The sequence below is a fragment of the Falco naumanni genome, chromosome 11, assembly GCF_017639655.2.
Source record: "Falco naumanni isolate bFalNau1 chromosome 11, bFalNau1.pat, whole genome shotgun sequence".
Classification (NCBI taxonomy): Eukaryota; Metazoa; Chordata; class Aves; order Falconiformes; family Falconidae; genus Falco; species Falco naumanni.
The window spans coordinates 21,573,154-21,583,120 of record NC_054064.1 but is presented as its reverse complement, the minus strand read 5'-3'; positions in this window follow the sequence as shown (position 1 = coordinate 21,583,120).

The following is a 9,967-nucleotide window of genomic DNA, read 5'->3' as shown; positions in this document are numbered from 1 at the left end:
GGATATTTGTACATGAATGTTTTTATTGGTCTGATGTTTAGGAACAATTTCAGGAGCAACAGTATGTACCAGTTCTGTAGCCATGGTGATCCTTTAGGACAAGATGTTGAGACCTTTCAGATGTGCCTTGCTTGCTGATACATTCCTCCAGGATTTAACTGGTAACACAACACACTGCTGATTAATTGCATACATTGACATGAGATTTAATTCTCAACACTTGGGTCCTGGGAAAAGCACTCAAATCCTAAGGGAATTTACATCACCTATTGTGATGCTTTTTGCTTCCTAAAAAAAACCCCAGATGCTTTTCAATTTCAACTTCTGCCACCATTAAAAATGGCAAAACTGGTCTTTGATTTCAGTAACCAAACAATGGTCAATTACTTTCAATTCAGTCTTACTGCATTATATTGAGAAAGGTATTTACACCTTGAACAGCCAAGGTTTTTCTGTTGAATGTGAGTTAATTTTAATACTGGGAAATCTTAAGTACTAACAGTGTAATGCTGTTTCAAAGGTCAGATAAAAGAGGGGCTAATTAATAAATAAGTAGCTGTGTTTTGCTTTCTTGAGATATCCCTGGGTTTACTACTTTGTGATGAGGAATAGCACCAAGGAAAAAAAAAGTTATGAGTTCCGGTGTGTATTGGCCATCAGATAGTATCAGGTGTGTTTCTCAGATAGAAAATATTTAGTGCTGTGTTGATTGGTTCAGTAAAAACATGCTTCTTATTCTCATATAAATGACTTCTGAAAGGTAGGTTGCTCCTTACTAGTGGATGCAGCAATGTGGGAAGTGGTGGTGACAGGTATTGTGTGTCTCGCAGCTGCTTGTCTCAGACGCTGGAGCTGGGCAAAGAAGGGGAAGAATACCGTATTTGATTCTCTACATGGAACAACCACTGTCACAGCTCACTTTCTTGTGACCATTAGTACATCCTGTTGAATGCTTTGGAAGGAGACCTTTTTCTGTTGTAAATACAATTCAGACTGTCAAGCAAATGATCCCCTCTGTACCAAAGTGTTTGCCAGCTGCTGTTACATCGGCTGCTGGGGTGCTTTTGAAGCAAACTCGCTGCACCACAGCTGGGAGGATGATGTGTTTGTCCATGTGGTCTTCCTGCTTCCTTTGCACTTGTTTTGGCATTTGAATGCATTGTGAGTTGACTGAACTTGCGAAAAAAAAAAAAAATTGCAGTGAAAAAGGGAGTGGCTGTTTACAGGCATAATGCAACAAATTATGTTGCAGTGCCAGAAATTTTGCAAGGATGAAGCAAAGGGAGCATCAGGGGAAGTGCATCAGCAGAGGGAAGGGCAATGAGACCTCCCTCACAAAGGAACTATTAATTTTATTCAGCTGTTTTTTGAACCCATGCCCTTGGTGGGAGGAGATCAGGCTCATGAGCAGGACCCAGACTTGCTTCTTGTTACAGGATTCTGAAGTGTAACTCACAAATTCATTAACTCATACTTTTTTCAGGATTTTCCAAGCTTTCCCAGTTATTTAAACTAATTAGGTCACAGGCTTTTTTGGTGAAGGCTGAAAAAGGCAGTGGCTGTTGCAGGTTTTTCTCTGTCATCTGTTCTTCTCTGGTAAGTAGTAATCCATACTTTTTCTTGTTTTCACTTCAATAGTGTCTGACAAATCAAAACAGATTTGCAGTCTGACACATGTAGCTCATGCTCTGCTGTTATGCAGATAGATACATCTGTGACCCACAGTTTCTGGCTCAAGTGACCTGAAATGCTACAGCTGAGTACAAGTTCTGATGAGCAGGCTTCCCCTTCTGAGATCCGAGCGAGGCAGTGTGCAGAAAGCATCCAGCCCTAGCAGCACAGCAGAACACAGGTGTTTATGAGTATTTCCAACTGTTCTCCATGCTCCTGCCAGTACCAAAAGAAAGGTCTTCCTTTTTCCATCTAACTGTTGACTTCTTTTTAGAGAAATACCATAGGAAAAAGTCCCACCCAGCTCTAGAGAAATGAGAAACGTAGTAGTCTGATTACTTTTCAGAGGTGACATATTTAGAAGGAGGAGGCAGTGCAGTTGAGGAATATATCTATTGGTGGAAACCTAGAGATTTGTTCAGAGATCCTGAAAATTTGCAAGTTACAGGAGGAATTAATAACACAAAAATACGAGACAGCTAGTCAATGACAACTGTTTGCTGTAATACATTTGGCTCTCCTTCTGTGGGGAAAAAAGCTTCCTGTGAACATTTCAGCATCTCCAAACGATACTTTAAGAACAAACCTATTTATCTCACTTTTCCTTTTTTTTCTACTGCCTCCTGTAAAGAAGATGACATCTATAGTGATTGGAAAATGACTAAATATTAAAAATATAATTTCAGATGCAATTTAAAAAAATTGTTTATAATTAGTATAAGAGTGACATAGATATACTAAAGACTTCGTTTCTTAGCAACATATTCATGGAGTCTTTAAAAAATAGTCCTGTGGCTGCAAGAATATAAACATCTATCTATCTATCTGTTTAATTTCAGCACCATGGTTGCAAAATAAATACTTCTACAGGAGTTTGCAAAGATAAATCCATGTAATTTTTTTTTTTTTTAAATCTACTGCCAGGAGGAGGTTGACAAGTTAGAATACTTGAGGAAAAAAATTGTTCTCAGTAAAACATTGCTACCAAGTAGCTACCATTCCCAGCAAAAGTTTGTGTATGTGTATTTGCTTTCATCTGAAGCCAGCTGAAGAAAAATACTTTACATATCACTTATCAGTTATAAATTTAGATATTTGTAGTCTGAAGCAATTTCTTCATTGGATTGCATGTTTCAGCCCTATTTTTGCTTCAGACACACTGAAGGCAGAGCTGTGTGGAAGTGAGGGCTGTAGCAGGAAAACTTAAAACAGTCCATGCCAAAGCAGCCTGGTAGCCTAGAGTGAAACTTTTGCAATGCCACTTGGACAAGTGATAAAGTCTAAATTACATTTCAGGATTCAGATTATTATTTTTTTTTATAATCCCTCATGAGCAGTGACTTCTGGTAATTTCTAAGGTGCCTTAATCTTCATCCATTAAACTCTCCAGATGCCTAAAACACTATCATGCTATCTGCAGCTCCTTCTGGTCTACATAACACAGTTGCAAGAAGGAGATGAAGGAGATAGAATTTTAATCCATGATAGCTTGAAGCAATTAAACCCCTGCTTCCTAAAACAGTAATTTGACATCCATTGACTGTGTTGAAGATATTCTGGTTTGCAAAAAACAGTGTGACTGACCCCCCAGCAGGGAAGGACCATGACTCTGCAACATGTGTTTGGAGTGTTCACCCCTCAGCAGAAAACTGCTGAGCCCTGAGGACCAATTATTGCTTAACTCATGACAACCAAGTCCCTTTGTGAGCATGAGGCTTTGAATTTGATGCATTCGTCTGGTATGTGGGTGATGTGACCCTCTCTGTTGTTTTCCCTTTCTTTCTCTGGTACTTTTCCAGTGCAGTGGTGACAATATCTAAAGCCCTTGGCTGTTATCAGCCCCTTTGTGGTGGGCAAGATTTCTGGTTTTGCTGTTTACAAACAGGGAAGGACTGGTGGGTGATGTGGTGGCCGGAGGATGTCTTAGTAAAGCCTTTAACATCTTCCCCCACAGCATTCTTGTGAGGAAACTAGCTGCTCATGGCTTGGATGGGTGTACTCTATACTGGGTAAAAATCTGGTTGGGTGGCTGAGCCCAAAGAGTGGTGGTGAGTGGAGTTACATCCAGCTGGTGACTGCTCACAAGTGGTGTTCCCCAGGGCTCCGTGTTGGGGCCAGTTCAGTTTAATGTCTTTACTGATGGTCTGGGAGAGGGGATTGAGTGCACCCTCAGTAAGTTTGCAGATGACACCAAGTTGGGCAGGTATGTTGATCCACTTAAGGGCAGAAAGGCTCTGCAGAGGGATCTGGGCAGACTGGACTGATGGGCCAAGGCCAACTGTATGAGGTTTGAGGAGAAGTGCTGAGTCCTGCACTTGGGTCACAACAACCCTATTATGCAACGCTACAGGCCTGGTGAAGAGTGGGTGGAAAAAGATGTAATGGGAGTGTTGGTTGACAGCTGACTGAACATGAGCCAGGAGTGTGCCCAGGTGGCCAAGGCAGCCAACAGCATCCTGGCTTGTATCTGAAACAGTGTGGCCAGCAGGACCAGGGCAGTGATTGTCCCCTTGTACTTGGCACTGGTGAGGCTGCACTTTGAATCCTGTGTTCAGTTTTGGGCCCCTCACTGTAAGAGGGACACTGAGGTGCTGGAGTGTGTCCAGAGAAGGGCAACAAAGCTGGTGAAGGATCTAAAGCACAAGTCTTGTGAGGAGCAGCTGATGGAACTGGGGGTGTTTAGTCTCAAGTGGAGGAGGCTCAGGGGGAATCTTATCGCTCTTTACAGCTCCCTGAAAGGAGGCTGTAGGCAGGTGGGGGTAGGTCTCTTCTACCAGATAACTAGCCACAGTATAAGAGGAAATGGGCTCAAGTTATGCCAGGAGAGGTTTAGATTGGATACTAGGAAAATGTTTTCCACTGGGAAGATGGTGAAGCATTGGAACAGGTTGTCCAGGGACATGGTGGAATCACCATTCCTGGAGGTATTTTAAAAACATGTAGACACGGTGCTTAAGGACATAGTTTAGTGATGGCACTTGGCAGTCCTGGATTAATGGTTGGACTTGACGATATGTTTTCCAACTTAAATGATTCGATGATCTCCATGGTGACAGACTCCAGGAAGCTGTACCATCAAGTTCCAAAAGCCTAAGGTGATACCCACCTTCAAATCTTGTCTAGTTCTGAACAGGTCGTTGGACATGACCTCCAGGATCACTTCCAACCTCAATTATTTCATGTTTCTTGCACAATTTCTCAGCCATGTGTCTCAAGTCAGGCTTGTCATCAGTGCAATTGATTCTCTCATCTTTGTGTATCAGTATTTGTGGCTGATGAAACAGTATCTCTGGGCTTACTCTGTCAACAGACTTGTGCCTTCTGACAAGATCTTTGGTGAACGCTACTGATGTCTGAAGTTCTTTTAATTACCCCTCTTCCAGCTCATGTTGCCTGATACTGTGGGAGAGCAGCAGTGATACTCTTTAATTTCAGCTTTAAGCAATACAAAACAGATACTCTCTTTGATGGCACATCCTGGCTCTTAAAATTTAACAGAGGACATTAAAATTGCTCCTTTATGGTTTTACATCATTTTCTAGAAGAGAAAGGATGATTTTTAAGGGAATGTGATGGTAGTATAAAATTTTATGTCACATAAAATAAAATATCTCATTCAGATTTTTCTCTTCCAAATGTACTAACTTGTTATGTGATTCTCTGTGAATACATTTAACCAGGAGATAATTTTTACTGCTGTGCTACAGTCCATAGAATCAGAAACTCACAGACTAATAGTGCAGGGAAGGGCAACAGTAAAAATTTTTTTTGGGGGGAAAATGCTGGAATAAAAACCTCCACCTTTTCTTCTTACTGAGAGCTTTAGAAAATAACCACAAAAAAATTCCTCTGCCACTTTAGTTAAGAAGTCTAAGGTGCCTCAATCTGATGATATAAATGACAACTTACCACTTCAGTGATCTTCCGCCTCCTGCTTTTATGTAACCATCATGCGAGGGCTCGTGTTGCACAAATGGCAAGGATTCTTGGGAAATGTATACATTTTTATACAGAAATGTCAGTCTTCGTACTTATCTTTTCAGTAATCTCCTCTCCCAAGAAATCGTTAATCCACTTTAGTGGGAGACTATAATTGTTGCTGTGGTGTTTTGTTGGTTCAGTATGACAGAACCAGTAAAATGATTTTTAAAGTATTTGCAGTGTTTAATATTACATTTTATTTGGTATGCTTGCTGCAAGCCTGTTCCTCTTGAATTCACTGGCAGACACATTGCCTTTGATGGAACAGTTTTCAGTTCTAGAAGATTTGACAGAGCTAGAGTAAATAATTCAGTACTTGAAGGAATACTGATATATTTTTAAATTACTTCCTTCTACCAAATAACTCACAACTTGACATGAGTTAATCCCACGAAATATAACTCACTGCTTCATTTCACTCCCAAATAACTGTTCACATTTCACCATGGTATATTTCTGCTCACTTGAGTGTCTTCTTGGGAAATAGTTTATTGCCTAAGAAATAGTTTATATGGTTTCAGTGATGTGCAAGGAATGCACTAGATGATTTGCGAATGCATATAGAACCAGGTTTCTCCTCTAAACTTTTGCAAACTATTTCAAATATTTCTGTTTTCAAACAAAGGAAAAGCAATTGCCAAGTGAAAGTTAGCATCATTGATATAGAAAAAGTTACTTTCCTTTTTAAAACACTTCAGGTCATCGATCAGAAACTATGCTTTTTGCTGTAATAGAGCCGGGATGATTCTTCCAACTTGCATACCTCTTCTTTATTAATAATTATCCAACTCACTGTAACTAATTTAAAAATATTATATTTCGATAAAGGGGAAAAAAAAGGCTCAAATGAATTATTGCAATACTGATATCCCAAAAATGGAATGTCACCTACTACGTCAATAAACTATACGTTCATCTTTGGTCAGTGGTTTGTGCTGTGTGTAGTCCTGCTTGCACTAAAATGTCAGTAGTTCATGAAAGCGGATAGAGTTTAGGGTGGTAATGTGTTAAAAAACCCCAAACAAAAACATCAAAAAACCCCATTCTGAGTCAAAGCCTTGTAAGGTTATATGTGAGTGCTGGTGGCTCCTTCCAGTGTAGTAATTAGTGTTGTATGGTCATACATGCTGCCACATTTTGCTTCATTCATTTTGCTTTCTCAGCTAAGAAAATTTGAAATGCCACTTTAATTTCAGAGCTGTGAAGTGAATAACAGGGGCCAGGGTGTATGCATCTGTGCACCACATGTTTTCCATAGAAATACAGAATTACAATCATTTTGCAGTGTGAATGTTCAGCACTGAAATATAATAAAGCAGTAATACAAAATAGATTATGAGGAATTGCTGATGATATTCAGAGTTGTTACTTGCATGTATTTTTTATTTTCTTCCATTGAAAAAGCTTGGGAGATGTAAATAAAATTAATTCAAGAATGATGTTAGACTATTGTAAGTACGTGTGTGAGTCTGGTCTCAGTGCTAGTGTGCTGGATATGTTAATTATAAGTGAGATCACAGAACATCTGGAAAAATCCTGGATGACAAAACCAAGCCAATATAACTTCATAAAAGGTAAAAATCTCAAGTGAGATGTTGTCTGGTATACTTATTTTCAGAGAAATTATGCAAAGAACAGATGGGAGAAGTTACAGATGTAGCCTTGGATTTCAAAATAGCTTTTGACAGAGACCAGTGCCATGACCTGAATGGGTAAGCTTAGTCCATATCTCCATATCTTAATCCATATCTCCAAACAAAGAATAAACTTGGCTGCAGACAAGGAAAAGTGTATGAAGTGGGTTAAATGATAGTGTCATACACATGCCAGTGGAATTCCAGCCAGAGGAGTCACTCGCAATCGTGCTCTTGCCAGGAGACAAGACAATGCCGCAACGTTTCCCCATCTGTTTTATGCTGCAGGATGCTCCAGAAAGACCCCGGATAAATCCCACTTGTCAACACTCCCCATGTTCTTCTGGGTGACGCTTCTGTGGTTTGGAGGTGATGCTTCAGCAGTGGCAGCAGCTGACCCGTGGAAGCCCTGGGGCGGTGGGGACATTGCTGAGCCCAGCTGCTTGTGACGTGCAGGCGTCCCCAAGGAGGTTGGGTGGAGTGGCCGAAAGCCCTGCAAGCCTCCAGCACCAGCAAATCCACTGGGAATCTCTGGGGTAGATGAAATCTGTTATTTCTATTCTGGCCAGTACAAGAAAGGTTGATCTGAAGTTGGGATGGTGAAATGAATATGGATTCTTTTCATTGTGTAAAAGGTAAAAAAAAATAATCAGTCCTGCAGTAGATTATATTTTTAGTACTAAAACATTTCACCTGAAATACAGTTCTGTGAGAACATGCTACCCAGAGGGCAGCTCTAATAAGGCACTGTTCCTGGGACCTTTATTCCTCAAGGAGATTGAGGTCACCTGAGCAATAACTAATTATAAATTTTCGCACTTACCTCAGGCCTTACTGACGATGTGTAGTCAGAGCAAGGAAATCTCTCGAACAAGCCTGTGTGGAAGGCGGGTACAGTGCTCAGGAACAGAACAGGGATTCCTTGTTTGCTTGAGACACTTGAGTTTCCTGCCCTGGCTGACTTAATAAAATCAACTTGCAATGTTGTCAGTGATTCTGTGTCAAGGGGTGCACCTAGTGTGTAGCAGTCTCGGAGGTGAGGACAGAGGAGTAAGAAGTCCAAAGAAGTTCAAAGAAGTCCAAAGACGTTAGCATTTTCTGTGGCAAGCAGTATTGCTACTTTTGTGAATTGGAGGACGAAAGCAGGGCTAGGTGATTTATTTTGCTGGTATTTCTGTTGTTATGTTCTGCTATGAATATGGGAGAAACTTCTTCATTTCATTTGGTGTGAAAGTGGGACTCTGCTGAGAAGACCCCAGGTCTGGGTTCTATAAATCCCAATATAGTAACAGTGGCCCTTCAGATTCAGATTTATTAAATTTAAACAGTGTCCACATTGAGACTGAATGAATTATTTTTACACACATGGAAAAACAGCTGAATGTGTAGTCCTAGCCTACTACAGAAAAAACTTAGGAAAACAAACCAATTGAGAGAGGGTAAGGTACCCCGGCACTTTAATCAGCATTCTTATTGCCAAACTCTCTTGTAATGTTTATTTTTCATTTTTTCCTCTAGTTTTTCTGCCTTTTTCTTCCCCTTTCTAATTGCTTTGTATTTTCTATGTTGTTGGTGGGGATTCATGGTAGATGTAATGAGATCTTACACTGTTACAATTCTGGTATGCTTTTATATCATAGTTCTTTCCCTCAGCTGTCCATCTCTGCTGCTTAACTTCAGGACTGCAAAATGCTCATCTCCTCCACTGTTTTGTTCATAAGTAGTTATCAGCAAAATCAATGTACAATATCTTTCAGAATAAGAAGTGATGCAAAAATATTGAGTTCCAACAGAATAAACAAAGTGAGAAGTCCTATCAGTAAATGTGGCAGAGGACTAAGTATAGTGCAATACACTGTGCTCTTCATACTGCAGATCCACAGTTGCCATCCTCTCAGCCTGTCTGCTGTGCAAATCAAGTATAAGGACAGGTGGTGTAACTGTCACCTTTTTGAGAAAATTTCTGATTGGAGAGCACGTGCTGAACAGAATTGACTGTGCTGGGGGGACATGAACAATGTCTGTAGTGCCCATCGTCTCACTAGGAGGGTCTGCTTGGCCAAGGGAATCAACCAGCTTTGCTGCGTCTTACCGTCTTTCTCTGCAAGGAACAACAGCAAGAACGTGAGGGGAACCTAGAACTGTGCTGATTTAATGACTTTTATGCACTGTGCTTGCCAGTTCTCGCGCGCACACACCCCCCCCCACACACACCAGTATTAACAAATGTTTTGTACTGCTTGCAAAGAAAATAAGAAATTATAGCGGTCACTCTCTAGATTTTGGTTCTCCAATGTCTTTTCAAATGGCCATAAACTCTTCTGCCAGTTTAGAGTGGCTTGTTCTGATTTGGAGATGAGTTATACGTACTGTGAGCTGCGGTGGATGATTCCATGGCTACTAAGCAGTGGTGATTCATGTTGCAGTTTTTCATGAGTGCAGTGTGTCCTCTAGTCCTACCCTAATGCCTCAAGTAAACGTGACAGTTCACAAACACACAGCCCACCTAAGATAAAAATAGATGTGTGAGTAGGATTAAAACAATGGCTCTCAGTAATGCCTTTTATGCTGAAAACAGTATGTTCAAATTCTACCATAAAGAGGAAAGGAGTGTCCAGGTTAATTCTTCTTGCCCAAGAGACCCTCATTTTTGCTAGTTGGGAATCTATTCCAGCTATGGA